At 39.7% G+C, this 18,775-nt stretch overlaps 1 long non-coding RNA gene across 2 annotated transcripts in view; it reads right to left on the bottom strand.

Moving 5' to 3' along the window:
- LOC147831676 (uncharacterized) overlaps nucleotides 1-18,775 on the bottom strand; it is a 180,105-nt gene that overhangs the window by 132,477 nt on the left and 28,853 nt on the right. For both annotated transcript variants that reach the window (XR_015522439.1, XR_015522438.1), the window contains one exon: nucleotides 5,923-6,126. This is a non-coding gene — a long non-coding RNA (uncharacterized LOC147831676). The remainder of the gene's footprint in view (nucleotides 1-5,922; nucleotides 6,127-18,775) is intronic.

The raw sequence follows: 18,775 nt of genomic DNA, 5'->3' as shown, positions 1-18,775 counted from the left end.
ATCCTGTTGGAAGTAGCCATCAGAAGATGGGTACACTGGTCATAAAGGGATGGACATGGGCAGCAACAATACTCAGGTAGGCTGTGGCTTTGACACAATGCTCAGTTGATACTAATGAACCCAAAGTTTGCCAAGAAAATCTCCCCCACACCCTTACACCACCCCCAGCCTGAACCGTTGATACAAAGCAGGATGGATCCATGCTTTCATGTTGTTGACGCCAAATTCTGACCCATCCACACTTTGAGAACCACTGCCTTAGTACAATAATCTCAAACTCAATTCCTGGAGGGCCGCAGCTCTGCACAGTTTCTCCAAATCAAATCTGCTTAATAGGCTCCAGTAGTATTGAACAACTCGATTAGTTGGATCAGGTGTGTTTGATTAGGGTTGGAGCACAACTGTGCCGAGGTGCGGCTCTTCAGGAATAGAGTTTGAGACCTATGCCTTAGTACATGTATAAGCATGTACGCACAAAACGGTGTTGACACTTGTGTACATCAATTCCCACTCAAAAGTTGTGTTCTATGAAAACAATTTGATGGAAGCCATGCTGAAAAATCCAGCTTAAACCAGCCTAGGCTGGTTGGCTGGTTTTAGCTGGTCAACCAGCCTGGTTTTAGAGGGGTTTTGGCCATTTACAGGCTGGTTTCCAGCTATTTCCAGCATGGTCTTAGCTGGTCAGGCTGGAAAATGATCAGCCAAATCCAGCTAAAACCAGCCTGGTTTAAGCTGGATATAGCTGGTTTTGACTGGACTCCCAGCTTGGCTGGTCAAGCTGGTTTTAGCTGGTCATCCCCCAGCCTGACCAGCTAAAACCAGGCTGGAAATGGCTTGAAACCAGCATGGAAGTGTCCAAAACCCCTCTGAAACCAGCCTGGTTGACCAGCTAAAACCAGCTGACAAGCCTAGGCTGGTTTAAGCTGGATTTTTCAGCAGGGAGAAACTTAACTTAATTATTTATGATCCCTAATCATTAGCAAATACATTTTACAGATGCCAGGATTGTATGAGCACAAACTCAACTCAAAGTGACATCGCCATCTACTGGCCTGGCATGAAGAAAACAGCACTTTGGGTCATCATTTTGACAACATTGTCATGTACGTACAACTTTCCAAGCACGCAAAGTAAAACCTTAAATAACCGCAGTCAAATATTTTTAACTTGGAGGTAAAAACAGGCTTCCACAGGAACTGTCTGACTTGAAGTTCCCAGTAGAAATACTCTAAAAGTTCCTTCCCTTTTCTGACGGTTCTGGAAAAATAGTGACAACCTGTTTCATGTCCAAGGCAAACACAGTGCTTCTTTCCAAGATTCAGTGTTCAAATCCGATGAAAGGTGCTGTATTTTGGTGGAGTGAAAGCGCACAACACAGAGGACCTATTAACTCTTACAAACGACTGAGGGGAGACCTGTGAAACAGAGCAGACTGTAAAATACACACTGCTATAGGCTTTTGTTCATAGACAAAAGTTTCACTGACTAGACTAAACTTTTAGTCATTTACTGTAGCAGATGATTTTGACCAATTGTGGAGACATTAAGCGATTCAACATGAAGAGGCAATACACGCTAGAAGTGCTAATTATTATACAAAAGAACTGTTAGTCCTCAGAGATGTAGGTGCTAGTAAGGGTGTAAGGGTGTAAGAGTTGTTTTAGGTATAATGGGGGTATGGTATAGTAAATATAGTGAGGGTATAATGACATTATAAGGCTGAACAGCATGAAATGCCATCAGTCTACAGAGATTTTCCAGTATTTCTTTGTCGAAATCAAGATATCACAATTGCCCTTGAAAAAGCCAAAGCAAAGCAAAAACTACCAGATTACCATGGTATAAATACATAAATACACTTCAATATACATGAGAGAGATGGACTTAGAAAGTCACTTACCTGTTATATAATGATTTGAACAGCTGTAAATTAAAATCACGCTGAGTTTTTCTCCCCTAAGGACTTGCAATGCAGTCTCTGTCGCCATCTTGTGGCAAAATGTCAACCGTCTTAGCTCTGCTCAGTATGACAGGCTAAGGGCTGCCGACGCACTAAATCTTCAAAATTTTAAATATTTTAAATAATATTGCAAATAAACAACATCTAAACAACTATGTTCTCACCTAAAAAAGCCTCAGAACTACATTATGTTGTCCAACAGCTGCAATATTTGTCAAAGTGTAGTGAGTTCATTCATCTGCTGTCACTCTATGTGGGTGGAGTAATACTGAAGGGTGTACGAGTGCTGTTACTGGAGCATAACAATTTCGCTTAGGCCTCCTTTACATTCAGCCAGTTGCTAAGACAGTCTAGTCTGTTGACATTATCAGGGGACAATGTGGCCCTTTTCTTTTGAATGATGTGAGCTAAAAAGCATCAAAGGGTACATCAAAGGTTTCCACAGGTGCGTTTTGTGTCACACCAAAGACTAATTCTTACAGGGACTTTGGTCACACCATGTCTAAACATGGAAACAACTTTGGCGTCAGCGATGTTTAGACATTTGTTCTTGTTGCTATGAAACGCGTACATACACACACACACACACACACAACGCACGCAGGACAGCGAGGGATCTCTTCAGATTCATCAACATGCATGATTGCGTTCATCAAATTTGCTTAAAGTGTTTTTAAGTATGGCTGTATTTCACAAGGATTCAGACACAACAACGTGATGCAGACGCTTTACAAAAGCTGCATTTGAGGGGGAAACACGTCAAACTTAATGAAACATTTGAGGGCGCATATGGAATCATTTTAAAGGCAGACGAATGTGCTGTCTTTGACAGCTTGCACTGTCAATCTGGCACTTTCTGAGTGCATTTACATGGACATCAATATTCAGATTTTATATGATTAAGATAATGCTCTGAATAAGAGTCTACTATGTAAACAGCGATTTTTGATTACCATAAAGGACCACCGAGTCACGAAATGCTGAGGTTTTTCTTTCTTTTTGGCATTGTGGTATCAAATACCATTAAAACAAATGTTGGAGGATTAAAAATTAAACATACGAAATTAGATGAAACTCTGGAGAAAATGCTGGATAGTCTGATAATGCGACTCTAATTGTTTAATACTGAAACTTTCCGTCTAAAAAAGCTTCCTTGGTCTTATCCATATTTCTTTGCACGTTAAACACGTCGACCACAACAGGAAATGAAAAAATTGCAACTGCGTTAATTTTCAAATTAATCGCATGCGTTTACAAACTAATTTTGGCAGCACTAATATATATATATATATATATATATATATATATATATATATACACACACACACACACACACACACACATATATATATATATATATATATATATATATATATATATATATATATATATATACACACACACACATATATACACACACAGTTAAAGTCAGAATTACTAGCCCCCTTTTGATTTTGATTTTCTTTTTTAAATATTTCCCAAATGATTTTTAACAGAGCAATGAAATTTTTACAGTATGTCTGATAATATTTTTTCTTCTGGAGAAAGTCTTATTTGTTTTATTTCGGCTAGAATAAAAGCAGTTATTAATTTAAAAAAAAAAAAACATTTTTGGGACAAAATTATTAGCCCCTTTAAGCCTTTTAATGTCACTTTAAGCTGTATAGAAGTGTCTTGAAAAATATCTAGTAAAATATTATTTACTGTCATCATAGAAAGAATAAAAAAAATCAGTTATTACAAATAAGTTAATTAAACTATTATGTTTAAAAATATGCTGAAACAATCTTCCCAGAACAGAACAGAAATTGGGGAAAAAATAAACAGGGGCGCTAATAATTCAGGGGGGCTAATAATTCTGACTTCAACTGTAATATTTATATTTATAATAAATAAATAAATATATATATATATATATATATATATATATATATATATATATATATATATATATATATATATAATTTACACTTTACAAGATCACAGATCATGACAAGCTGGTTTGTACAGCTAAAAATGAATGGAAGTTAATAAAAACCTGGAGGTTACCATACATACAAGTCACAATTGCCACCGCATCTCTTTATGTGAAAAATAAGGACATGAAAATGTTGCAAGTGAAAGTGAGGAAATTTGACACAAAGAGTGAAAACCCTGCCTAGATTTCTTAGTCAATGAGTAACATTGAAGAAGAAGAAACAAGAAAATAATAACAAGAAACTCTGGCGAAACAAACAACATGTGATGTCCTACCAAGCATAACAATAAATCTGACCTAGATTTTTAGCTGCACTTGGGATTGTTTTGGAAGATGTATGTATTTTCTTTCATTCTTCTGTCTTCCTTTCACTTCAGCCTCAGCTGACTGACTCTTTGGCACCTCGGGAACCGCTAAGCAAAAACAAGAGTCACTGAAGCCAAACATGAAACCGCAAAACTAAAACTCCCGACATTTGCTCCCCAGTCACGCGAAACTCTTAAGCTTTACCAGGAATACCCAGTAGGTAAACTTCTACAGAGAAAAATAAAACACGCTGCCATGTGGCTCATTTCCCATTTGAAGGTCAGCGGTTGAAATCTGAAGGACTGATTCATTAACTCAAGTGTTACAGAGATCAATGTCACCAGGATTGGCCTTGAAGTAAATGCACAGGAAGGTACTTCGCATGAATATCTAACGCTAACACCAATTCTGCCCCTCAAATGACTGCATTTAATCAAATGTTTGAGGTATATAAGGTGTTAATATTGCCATCTTCAATTTTTTTTTTCATTCGCCAACTGGCAGTTTGGGAATGATGCATTCAGGCATTCAGTAACAAGATGACTTGAACACTGAGTCAGGACCTCAACCTCAATGATTCGTGATCCACACCAAACCATATGGTTCTTGCCTACAATAAAGCAAACCATTTTATTTTTGATTAAATGCCAGGACCAGACTATATGATATATCTGTGTCAAATTAGGTCAATCTGACTCCTAAATACTTGAAAAAAAGGCATGTCAGACATTTTTTGGTAACACTTTAGTTTAACTAACAATTCACACTATTTACTAGGCTTGTTACCTGCATATTATTAAGATATTCATGGTTTATTAATAACCGTAACCTTATATCTTATTCTACATCATTAACCCAACATAATTCCTAAACCCAACTACTACTATTAAGTAATATAGTTAATAATTAGTTGTTTATTGAGCTACAATTGAATTTATTAATAGCATGAATTGTGCGTTAAAATAAAGTGCGACCACATCAAGGTACATTCCACTTAATCATCAAGGAAACAAGTGTCTTCATTTTCCTTCGGCTTAGTCTCAGAGGTCACCACAAGCGGAATGAACAGCCAACTATTCCAGCATTTGATTTATGTAGCGGATACCCTTCCAGCTGCAACCCAGTACTGGGAAACACCCATACACACATTCACACACTACAGGCAATTTTGTTTACCCAATTCTCCTATAGCGCATGTCTTTGGACTGTGGGGGCAACCGGAGGAAACCCACATGAGCACAGGAACAACTCCACACAGAAATGCCTCCTGGTCCCACCGGGGCTCAAACCAGCAACCGTCTTGCTGTGAGGTGACAGTGCTAACCACAGAGCCACTGTGCTGCCCCTAAAAATATAAATTTCAACAAAATTCGTTGCCTGTGGAAGAAGTTGTCACCCCCTATCTCTTTCAGTTCAATTCATGATTATTTCTGCAGATTGTGTCAAAGCAATTAAACATAGAAGTTCTAGCAGACTGAAACTGTCAGTCCAGTTTTCAGAGTTGAAATTCAGTTTAGTTCACTGTGGTTTAATTTTTACTGCAATTTTTAACACTGAAGAGCAAATCCATCGATAAGCAGCTCCACACATCCCAAACTAAGCAAGCCAGTGGCAAGAAACAAACTTCACCAATTGATGAAAGTGAAGAAAGTAAAACCTTGAGAGAAACCAGGCTCACCATTTCTCCTCTGGCCAAACATCCTGTGCAGATCCGCAGTCTAGGTGACGGGGGCTCAAGAACCCTTGACATCGTAGAGAACGTCCATCGTCCATCTCTTAATGTATTGTGTTTCCTTCTGGAGCAGTCGAACCGTATTTTTAATAGTTGGTTTGAGCTCCTTAGTTGTCGCCAGTGTGGAAAGATGGATCTTGCAATCAAAGCCTTCAAAAAAGCAAAAACAAATGTTGGAAGACTGAAGAATCTGCAGGGAAGATTTCTCTAGAGAATAGCAGAAGTAAATCAAAAGTCACAGTCGGAAATCATCTAGGCCAGGGGTGTCAAACTCAATCCCTGGAGGGCCGAAGCCCTGCACAGTTTAGTTCCAACCCTGCTCCAACACACTTACCTGTAGGTTTCAAACAAGCCTGAAGGACTCCATTAGTTTGTTCAGGTGTGTTTAATTAAGGTTGGAACTAAACTGTGCAGAGCTGCGGCCCTTTTGGAACTGAGTTTGACACCTGTGATCTAGGCAAACAGAAACAGTGATAAAAACTAAGGGTTTAGAAACTTTTGCAGGGAAATATTTTGTGGCCCATTTGCTGTATGTAAACATATTTCATGTAACTGTATACATACAGTAGTCCCCTACCCCTTGGCTGTGAACCAATACCGGTCTGTGATCAACTGGTACCAGGCTGCACAAGAAATCATTAATTATTTTAGTTTTGTTTATTTTCTGAAACGATCTTATGTTTTGAAAATAAAAAAAGATTGAATTCAGTTACATTTCGGTCACTTGAGCACCAAAATCGAACCCACAAGCTATCAAGAAAGAGACATCTTTGGACAGTTTGCAAAGGGGAAAAGTCCTAGTGAAGGACCCACAAACTGCCAAGAAATGGATCCGCAACCCATTTGTAAACAAATCAGGTGGATCCAGCATGTCTGTGCAAGAACATCAACTGCTGGAGATCGCAAATGATAGCAGCCGTTCACATATCGCGTCTTTTCCACATGCATGTTCATTATTTGTAATCTAGGTGCACAGCCTGCATTTGCATATTTGAAGCGACACAATGTGCTCGCACCTTCTAGGCACATCCAAACTGCAAAGAATGCTTTTCTTACTTAGATTTTTTGTCTCGTTTCTAGTCCAAATATCTAAAAGTTCTCAAATCAAGAAGCATTGTCTAGACAAGCAAAACATATTGTCTTGTTTTAAGAAATGTTATGCCAAAATAAAGTGAGTTTTTCCTTAAATCAAGCAAAATAATCTGCCAATGGGGTAAGCAAAATAATCTTATCACAAATCGAAAAAAAAGATTATTTTGCTAACCCCATTGGCAGACTATTTAGCTTGATTTAAGGAAAAACTCACTTCATTTTGGCATATTATTTCTTAAAACAAGACAGTATGTTTTGCTTGTCTAGAAAATGCCTCTTGATTTAAGAATGTGTAGATATTTGGACTAGAAATAAGACAAAAAAATCTAAGTAAGAAAAGCATTTTTTGCAGTGCATTTGAAAACATCGTTAAAATGTTGCGAGCACACCTCAAGTCTTGAGACAAGAACTGACCGATCAGCTTAATATTTTGAATAGAATATACACATTTCGGTGGATCAATCATCTCAGACAAACACTGCAGTATTTTCAGCAAAAATAAAACTCACCCCATGCTAACACCACCCCACCTCTGAACATGGTTAAATTGTCATGTGTTGACCGGTCCGTTGTGATAAAAAGGTTGGGGACCACTGCAGTAGTCAATATTTGGGTCATCATCTTTCAAGCTGTCCTAAAACTAATAAACAGCATCAATTCTTGTCCTTGAACAGTTTTGAAATTCATTTTTGATTCACTTCAAATGTTGACTACTGCGGACATCTTACTCAGAGCATTAATAAAACATAATGAAAAATAACATGCATTTTATATGATCTCTCTTATTTAGCAAACTTTATTTACATACAAGTAACACACATACTTTTTACACCTTCTATGCTGTAAAAAAAAAAGGGTTCTACACAATTCATTCATGCACTGCAAAAAATGCTTTTCTTGCTTAGATTTTTCGTCTTGTTTCTAGTCTAAATATCTAAAATTTCTTATATCAAGAAGCATTTTCTAGACAAGTAAAACGTATTGTCTTGTTTTGAGAAATAATTTGCCAATTTTAAGTGACTTTTTCCTTAAAACAATCAAAATAATCTGCCAATGGGGTTAGCAAAATAATCTAGTTTTTTCTTTTGACGTAAGATTATTTTGTTTACCCCATTGGCAGATTATTTTGATTGTTTTAAGGAAAAAGTCACTTAATATTGGCAAATTATTTCTCAAAACAAGACAATACGTTTCACTTGTTTAGGAAATTCTTCTTGATTTAGGAATTTTTAGATATTTGGACTAGAAACAAGACAAAAAATCTAAGCAAGAAAAGCATTTTTTGCAGTGTGTTTTCCCAACACAAATCAATTAGGTTAACAAATTTAAGTGGATTGAAGATAAAACAATGAAGTTGACCCAAAAAAGTATTGTGTTGTTTCAGCTCATTTTAAATAAGTAGTTTGAACAAGGGTGACAAAGTGGCTCATGGTTAGCACAGATGCCATTTTTGTATGCATGGGTGTTTCCCAATACTAGATTGTGGCTGGAAGGGCATCCATTGCATAAAACAAACATAGGCTCATTCTGAAAACGTAGTCCTATATACATTTCTGGAGAACGCAAATTATGTAGCCAGAGGTATGTATGGCTGCGTTTCGTTTTTTTAAACGAACGCTATATACAGTATGACGCTGTTCCTTTTCACGCTTACCAGCTGACCGCTTACCCAGTTTGTCTCGTTAGCTCGCCATGTATGTTGGCAGACTTGAGACGCAGAGAGAAGTTGACCATTATGACGGGGTTTGAGTCCGGTGAAGAACGGTTCCAGAAAGATGGAAACAGAAAGAAAGTCAAAAACAGAAGACAAAAAAAAAGTAAACAAGTGAATAAGAGTGTGAGAATGTGGTCAAATCTGGCTTTTCTTTTTCTGGATTGCTTTTGAAAATTGTTGGTTTTTTTTTAGAGAAGTGGGTGGGCGGGGCAACCGATAAACACTGCAAAAAATGCTTTTCTTACATAGATTTTTCATCATGTTTCTATTCCAAAAATCTAAAAATTCTTATATTAAGAAGCATTTTCTAGGCAAGCAAAACATACTGTCTTGTTTTCAGAAATAATATGCCAATATTAAGTGAGTTTTTCCTTAAAACAAACTAAAAAATCTGCCAATGGGGTAAGCAAAATAATTTAGTTTTTCCTTTTGACATAAGATTATTTTGCTTACCCCATTGGCTGACTATTTAGCTTGCTTTAAGGAAAAACTCACTAAATCTTGGCATATTATATCTTAAAACTAGACAGTATGTTTTGCTTGTCTAGAAAATTCTTCTTGATTTAAGAGTTTTGAGACATTTGGACTAGAAACAAGACAAAAAAATCTAAGTAAGAAAAGCGTTTTTGGCAGTGAAGTTGGTTGGGTTTAGGGCGGTCAGTCAGTCAGTCAGTCATCCAGTCAGTTAAAGATTCAGTCAACAGTGGCCTCTGGTGGGTTTACACGAGAACAGCAGGCAGAATGGCACACGCCCAATAAAACGTACACAGTGGCCTCTCGTGGATTTGCGAAAACAAAAACTGAAAAAAAAAAAAAACGTAGCTCCTAGGACGTATTTCTCCAGAAATGTTTATAGAGGTATGTTTTCAGAATGAACCTGGGTTAAACATAAAAACATGTGCTGGATTAGTTGGTGGTTCATTCCACTGTGGCAACCTGGAGACTAAGCAGAAGGATAATGAATGAACAAGCAGCTAAACACTTTTGGGTGTATTTTATAGGGCATTGTATTATTTTGGATGCAGCCTCTGACAGTGTGTGTATGTGTGTGTGTGTTAGCCCTGTGATGGGCTGACCATTTATCAATGATGTTTCACTGCCTATGGCTCAAGATCTAGGCACGGTCTCCATCATCCCTACGACCCTTCATAGAAGATGCCATTTAGAAAATGGATGCTTCATTTTACTTTGGCTTTAAATATTTCATACATCTCCCTGATAACCTTCTGATAACCCGAGTTTCTTGTTCCTGCTTTATTGCCTGTCATTTCAGACGATCGAGGGTTACGGGTTTATGTGAAACAGAAGATTGGACTTCTGACTCGCTCCCAATAGCGTCTCAGATTCTACACCTACAAGCACCGATCCTGACATGATAACCAGGAACCATGATGGAAAATGGATATATGTGGTGTCTATAAAATAACGGTGGTATAAGGAGGTACATCTTGCCAACTACATCCAGCCCCAATATCCAGTGATGCCTCATCACTCACCGCAACCTCTGCTGCCAGGGTCACTGACTGCCCTAAAACACTCCATCTGGGAATTTATCTTGCCCTCTGCTCCTCTCGGGATAGTTTACGAACATTGGCTGGCCGTGGTCCTTACGGTTGGACTAACACAATCTGTCAAAGTTCCCGGTGATGAGTCTGTTATCACTGCGGTGCCTCAGGAGTCCAGCCAGCGTATTGTTTCATAGGGCTTCCTTTTTCCTGAGCAGGACAGTCCTGCTGGGAAAGCGAGATATAGCCCTGCACCTCGCAGCATGGATCAGGTGATGACAACCATGTCCGACTTCTGAAAATGGAAGAGGTGAGCGAAGGGTCTGTAGTTCCCCTTTATGTAAATGGGTGCTTTCAAAAGGATCACATACCAAAAGACCATGCTAACCCTGCTGAAAAATCCAGCTTAAACCAGCCTAGGCTGTTTGGCTGGTTTTAGCTGGTCTACCAGGCTGGTTTTAGAGGAGTTTTGGCCACTTCCAGGCTGGTTTCCAGCCATTTCCAGCCTGGTCTTAGCTGGTCAGGCTGGAAAATGACCAGCCAAATCCAGCTAAAACCAGCTTGGTTTAAGCTGGATATAGCTGGTTTTTGCTGGACTCCCAGCTTGGCTAGGCTGGTCAAGCTGGTTTTAGCTGGTCATCCCCCAGCCTGACCAGCTAAGACCAGGCTGGAAATGGCTACAAACCAGCCTGGAAGTGTCCAAAACCCCTCTAAAACCAGCCTGGTCGACCAGCTAAAACCAGCCAACCAGCTTAGGCTGGTTTAAGCTGGATTTTTCAGCAGGGAAAACACAGCTAGCACAGCTACAAACAGACATGAGAAGGTTGTAATAGACTTTTAATTGCATAAACATGAAAGATGTCAAGTAAAAAATGCATAATTGACTTGGCTGGCATGAAAATGACTGAGAGTTAGTCGTTTTTGTCAATTCTTGGAAGTGGGAATGTGTTGTTTTAGTACATTGTTGTCAGTGTTGGGCAAGCTACTTGAAAAAATGTAGTGAGCTAAGCTATTAGCTACTCGACTTAAATTGTAGCTAAACTACTAGGGGTGTAACGATTTATCGTTGTACGATTTATTGCGATGCAAAAATGTCACAATATGCATCGTGGCGTTATGACGATTTCATTACGATACGTCCGTTTTCTCTTATTAGTTGAGCTGTTTGCACGTGAGCTACGTTCCACCTGCTGTCGCACGTGAGTTCAGATTGCAGCAGCAGTAATGTTAGCAGACCAAGATGAGTGGAGTTGAAATAGAGGATGGCCCATCCTCTCAAAATCAGACGTCTGGCAACATTTCGGTTGTACAGTCATTGCTTTAGACTCGTCCGCTTTTTGACACGCATAATGGGTCAAACATCCTAAGTTTTAAAGTCTTCACAGTGATTTACATTGCACAGCGACATGGATACCTCCTAATGGTGTTGAAAGAGTCACATACTGTATTTATAAGGTACAATTCACCCTAAAATATCATTCTGTCTTCATATAATGATGTATTGGCGGCCGCAAAATCACACATGACGTGAGCTGACCGTGAGCTGTTACTACAGAGGGCGGACTTTGATAGACGCTCGCGTGAACAGAACCTGCAGGTTGTGACTAACATTCAGCATTCAGTTTGTGGAACAGAGTGATCGTTCAGGAGCCGCGTGGGAAGTATGAACAGCAGCCCTGCTGAAAAATCCAGCTTAAACCAGCCTAGGCTGGTTGGCTGGTTTTAGCTGGTTGACCAGCCTGGTTTTAGAGGGGTTTTGGCCATTTCCAGCCTGGTCTTAGCTGGTCAGGCTGGAAAATGACCAGCCAAATCCAGCTAAAACCAGCTTGACCAGCCTGGTTTAAGCTGGATATAGCTGGTTTTGGCTGGACTCCCAGCTTGGCTAGGCTGGTCAAGCTGGTTTTAGCTGGTCATCTCCCAGCCTGAACAGCTAAGATCAGGCTGTAAATGGCTGGAAACCAGACTGGAAGTGGCCAAAACCCCTCTAAAACCAGCCTGGTCGACCAGCTAAAACCAGCCAACCAGTCTAGGCTGGTTTAAGCTGGATTTTTCAGCAGGGAGTGGAAATGAAACCGAAAGCGTGCACATTATTTAAATAATCATATCGCATTTTAGAGTTATGATTACGACGAGCATGAACTCTTTTGAGAACAGAGGTACACAAAAATGCACGTCAACATGATACACTTGATAGCGCCGACATCAGCAACGCTGAAGAAATAGTAAACCTGCCTAAACTGCTGACAAGAGCCACGACTGTCCTGTGTAATGAAAAGCCGGCCACCCTGTCACTCATCATGCCCAACATGAAGACAGCCATCTATAAAAACCTCTCAGACAGAGACACATCAGTTCAGGATTATTTTAACTGCTGATTACCTGGAAATGTAGATTTTATTTTATGTTTTTTTGCACACACAAAAAACGCAAGTGACCAAGCATTAAGCTCTTACTGTTAAATTCAATTAAATTGAATAATTTCAATAATATTTTATAAGAAGTTTTTAAATTGTTTTATTTTCCAGAGACAGTCCTGTTTAATTTATTTTCTTTAAGAAGGTTAAGTTTAACAAGTTGAAACAAAAGAAATACATAAAAAATAGTTTACTTGGTAATTCAATTTTTTTTAAATAAAATATGCATTTCAGTTTAATTTTGAATTTTTATTCCAAATATCGGGACACATATCGAATCGTGAACATTATATAGTGATACACATTGTATCTTGAGCTGAGTGTATCGTTACACCCCTATTAACTACACTAAAAGCCACCCTCTGGTCATCTCCCAGCCTGGCCAGCTAAGACCAGGCTGGAAATGGCTGGAAACCAATCTGGAAGTGGCCAAAACCCCTCTAAAACCAGCCTGGTCGACCAGCTAAAATCAGCCAACCAGCCTAGGCTGGTTTAAGCTGGATTTTCAGTAGAGAAGCGTCAACTGTGAATGACGCTAATACTATAACATGCAAAACGGAAACATGAAAGGAACATTTAAAAATCACCTTAATTCAGGGGTGTCCAAACTCGGTCCTGTAGGGCCGGTGTCCTGCTGAGTTCTTGCTTCAACGCACCTGCCTAGAATTTTCTAGTATATCTAGTAAGAGCTTGATTAGGTGCTTCAGGTGTGTTTGATTAGAGTTAGAGCTAAACTCTCCAGGACACCGCCCCTTCAGCACTGCGTGTGGACACTACCGCCTTAATCACATCAAGACTCCCGTCTTACTCAGATCAAAACTGGTTCAAGAATGATTTGTCAGGATTCAACAAAATCACAGACATGAGATAGAGCACATGTGCGTGTAACAGGTACAAAAGGCCTCAGAAAAAGGAGCCACAAAAGGAAGCTATCTCCTCAAACAGCCTTCATGTTAAGTAGTGTCTCTTGTCCTGGTTTAGTGAACAAGGGAAATGGTTTACCGCTTTTATCACTGGCATCAAGCTGAATCCGAGAGGCCACTGGGCAAGAGGGGCTGTTTGCTCAAGTGGAGCCAATTACCAAAAATAAATTGGGTCTTCCTCTCCTGCGCTCTCTTTCTCTTCCTCTCTGGCCTCATCTTTTTTGGCACGGTGTCCACTCAGGTCTGGGTCTCAGCCAGGCAGCCTCGTCCTTCCAAATAAACACACTGCTAATGGCTATTTACTCAGTGTGTAAGAGCAATTTCACTTGAGGAAGTTAAACATCTTTGACAAGCGAAATGGCCGCAGATAAATCACTCCTGCCCTTTCTTTGGGCTTGATTGAGAGGTACTGATATATTGTAACTGTTACCAGCAGTCCTGTCAAGGGCTTGAGTCATTTGAAAACACACCGGTGTCAAGATTTTAATCATAAAGTTCGCGAGGCCCTATTTTACAGCATTGAGAATGACTGGAAGTGTTTAGGAAATGTCTGGATGTCTTGGATGAATGAGATGGCTAAACCGTCAGCGGATTTGCCAGCTGTCATTGGAAATATTGATAGATGCAATATGATATTTGAAGAATCTTTGAAGTAAATGGGACCTCCCTGAAGAAAAATACGAATTTCATCTGACTTTTTTGTATGAAGAGCAAGTACTTGATAACCAAACACGAGAGAGTATTTGACAACCTGTCTTTACAATGTGTCATCACCACCTACTGGCCTGGCATGAGTAATACAGCATGTTTACCCATTCTAGCCAATCTGTGTGAACCAACACGTGAACAACACACTTATTGAAGCCTGAGATACCCTTCCCAAGTCCTTTTATTATGCACAGGTCATGCGTTGCTTTAAATTAGAAACCTTTGACATCAATATGCTGATGTGAAAGCAAATTGGGAGCATGTAAACCAGCTCCTATTGTAACTCCACCGGTCCTACACAACCCAACCGGCTGGGATTGATCCAGCGACCTTCCGCATGGGAGTCGGTTGCTCTAACAAGGAGGCTAAAGACCATGGCATCTAGTATCTAGAGCACCTTTTAGAGTTCAGGGGAGTGAGGTTTACCGGCACAGCACTTCACTAGCTGGCCTCTGCTACACTCACCCCCATCCAGGTCACAGCACCAATGTAACCCCATCAGTACTACTGTACCCAACCTGCTTCAAGCTGGGATTGAACCAGTGACCTTTTCCATGGGAGTCGGTCGCTCTACCAAGGTGGCTGAATATTGACGCCATCATACCTGTCAACATTTGTCTCTGAAATTCCAGGTGTTGGCGGTGGTGTTTGTCTGAGTAACACGGTTGAGAACCGGTGGGGTGGGGGGTTGCAGTGATGTTTGTCGTGTTAGTAACTGCACTATGGACTGGGATTTTGGCCTGCCATGGTGATCAGATACTATACCAAAGTTGGCGACCCGGTGTGTCACAGACTGTACCAAAGAGATGAGGACCAGGGGGGTGAAGCCACCATTCGCTAACTATCTTAAGCATGTAATTTTTAAGAAGATCATGAAATTTAAAGGAACAATTCATTGACAATGTAAGCAACAGTTTGATTGACTACATATAAATTTACCTTTTTATTTACAACAGTTTGTTTACTTTTTTGGTCCAACTACATGAGCATTTTTATATAAACTGAAATAATATCAGGAAGAATGTGATACAATCAGATTAAATCAACAAACTTCCTCAACACAGCAAAGATGGCAAAGAAAAAAACAAAGTTAGCATTTAAATAAATTTACGGTTAATTTATAAATTGACTGATTAACAAGGCATGGGAAGTAGCATGAATGTAATGAAATTAGAAACTACAACCGCCAGTAGGTGGAGTCAAGTCTCCGTCGTTGTCACTGAATGATTCATTTGAGATTTGTTCGAACTTCTGATTTATTCACAAATGGCTCAGAATTTGAGAGTCCTTACTGCAGCCCACAACTTGATGTTGTAGTTGACGAGGTCCACTATGTAGTTGACGATCGCCTACACCTACACTTCCCCCTACCCTAAACCCAACCGTGACAGTAGCATGGGCGTTACCTTAGTGGGCGGTACAAGGTCCGCTACATAGTTAATTATCGCATACACCTCCCCCTACCCTAAACCCAACCGTCGCAGTAGCATGGGCGTTACCTTAGTGGGCAGTACAAGGTCCACTACATAGTTGACAATTGACTACACCTCCCCCTACCTAAAACTCAACAGTCACAGTAGCATGGGTGCTACCTTAGTGGGCGGTACAAGATCCACTACATAGTTGATGATTGCCTACACATCCCCCTACCCTACACCCAACCTTCTTAGTAGCATGGGCGTTACCTTAGTGGGCAGTACAAGGTCCACTACATAGTTGACAATTGACTACACCTCCCCCTACCTAAAACTCAACAGTCACAGTAGCATGGGCGCTACCTTAGTGGGCAGTACAAGGTCCACTACATAGATTACAATTGCTTACACCTCCCCCTCTTTAAACTCAACCATCACAGTAGTATGGGTGCTACCTAAGTGGGCGGTACAAGGTCCACTATGTAGTTGACAATTGCCGACACCTCCCCTCCTCAAACCCAACCGTCTTCGTGTCATGGATGCTACCTTAGTGGGCGGTGCAAGGTCCAGTACATAGTTGTTGATCGACTACACCCCCCACCCCCCTGGCCAAAACCTAACCGTCTTAGTAGCATGGGCGCTACCTTTGTAGACGGTACAAGGTCTACTACATAGTTGACGATTGCCTTGACGCACCTCCCCCTACCCTGAACACAACTGTCACAGTAGCATGGACGTTACCTTAGTGGGTGGTACAAGGTCCACTATCCACTATAAAGCTGTGGGCTGTTGAGAGGACATCTTGCATAGCTGAATTTTTTCAATTGCAAGCACACAGCACGCAACGGCAAAAAAATCAAGGCACAGCAGGCGGTTAAAATGCAAGGAGTGCAGGACGCATAAGCAGCGCGGAAATCTCCATTAGTAGACAATTCAAAAAAGATAACCCTCAACCCTCATCGCACGAAATTATGCAATTAACTATATTGAGTTTGTGCAGGGCACCTTATTACAATATTGCGTTTTCCTTGGTCAATCATCGTTTATAAGTCATAAATTTGCATAAATAGAGAATTTTATTATTGAATTTGTATGATAAGTTTAATATTACAAAAACTTTTCTTAATCTAAAGGGGATAGTAAGGGGGAATGGTGGTTTTACAAAGGGGATGCTTTTTGTCATTTTTTTCCATAAGAGCGATGCCATCCCCCTCAATTCGAGCACTCTATATAACACAATATTGTCAATATGTGATGAGTGAGGAGTGAGAATGAGTTGTGTGAACAGGATTATTTTGACACAATATTTACACCATTGTCTTCCATACTCTCTCTATATTTACAACAACAGAGCGATACAAACGCATGCCAAAGGATGTATTAAATGTACAGCAGCGATATTTAAATGAAGGGCTGAGCTATATTTCTGAATCAGAAGACGGTCGCTGTTAAAGCATGCGTTTCTCATGGTGTCCTTCCAGGTTTGCAGCTCAGTGTGAAGGGCAGGGAAAGACAGCTGTGCCGGGACAGATGTTGAGCAGAACAGGTGTCTGGAGTTTGGTTTTTCCGCTGGATTAGCATGTTCATGATAGACGGGCCACACAGACTTCAAATGCAGCTCCTGCGGCGAAGCAGATCAAACAGAGCGACGGCTGATAATGAGCTGAGCCGACAGAGACCCAGAGCTGGACAAGGTTACGGAGACGCTGAGCCAGGGGACATGTTTTCTATACAGTTGAAGTCAAATTTATTAGTCCCTCCAGTATATTTTCCCCAATTTCTGTCTAACGGAAAGATTTTCTTAACATTTCTAATCATTATAGTTTTAATAACTCATGTTGACAGCACATAATATTTGACTAGATATTTCAGGAGGCTAGTATTCAGCTTAAAGTGACATTTAAAGGCGTAAATAAGTTCATTAGGCAAGTCGCTGTAAAACGATGGTTTGTTCTGTAGACAATCAAAAAAATAATGGCTTAAGGGGCCTTTATACTGACCATAAAATGCTTTTTTAAATATAAAAACTAATTTTATTCTAGCCGAAATAAAACAAAGAATCCATAAAAACATTATAGGAAAAACTGTGAAAAATACCTTGCACATGAGGGCTAATAATTTTGACTTGCTGTAAATTTAAACTGTTTATTTAAACGCTTTGCTGTGAGGCAATTATGCTACCCACTGCGCCACCGTATCGCCATATATATATATATATATATATATATATATATATATATATATATATATATATATATAAATGAGCAATTCCAGCGTTATGGATGTGACATTTGCAGTAAAAACTCAACACATAAATTGACAGAGAAAGTGCATGTTAACATTATATTGAAAAATGTCATTATATTTTCCAGAGCAACTAGCCACAGAGTTATGGGAGCATAAAAATATCAATCTGTAAACATGTTTTGTACTTTAAATGAGGAAAATAAGCATGGATGTGACAAAAAAAGTCTGCGAGTTTACAGTATACAACAGGGGCGGACTGGCCATCTGGCAATTCTGGCAAATGCCAGAAGGGCCGGACCAATTTTTAAATGTGGGCCGGTCAGTTTTTTAAAAAATATGTATTGTTTTTAAGTGCAGAAAGCTTTTATCTCTTGCTAGATGTGATATTATGATGATGATGATAATAATAATAATAATAATAATAATAATAATAATAAATGTTAAGCATTTGGCCCAATCGGCAACTGCCGCCTGGTTTCAAGATGGGCCGAGCCAATCCGAGGTTACATACCGGACATAATCAAAATCTGGCAAGAATGTCATATTATTTTACCATCTGTACACTAAATAGTGAATGTGCGTGTCTGTGGGTGGGGCTGTGTCAGTGTGGTAATGTGGGCTGGTGTGGCTACAGTGCCAGGGCTGAATTTTTGTCCCAGTCCGCCCCTGGTATACAACACACTTTGTAGAAATTCTGTGAATTAAACCGCACAACCCAAAATAAATAACGCTAATCAAAATGATAAGAGTTGGCTCCCTATAAAACAAAAATGATTGGTTT

This window comes from Danio rerio, chromosome 22 (genome assembly GCF_052040795.2).
Source record: "Danio rerio strain M-AB ecotype USA chromosome 22, GRCz13ab, whole genome shotgun sequence".
NCBI lineage: Eukaryota > Metazoa > Chordata > Actinopteri > Cypriniformes > Danionidae > Danio > Danio rerio.
Note: the sequence above shows the minus strand (reverse complement) of the source record. Positions and strands in the feature narration are given on the sequence as shown.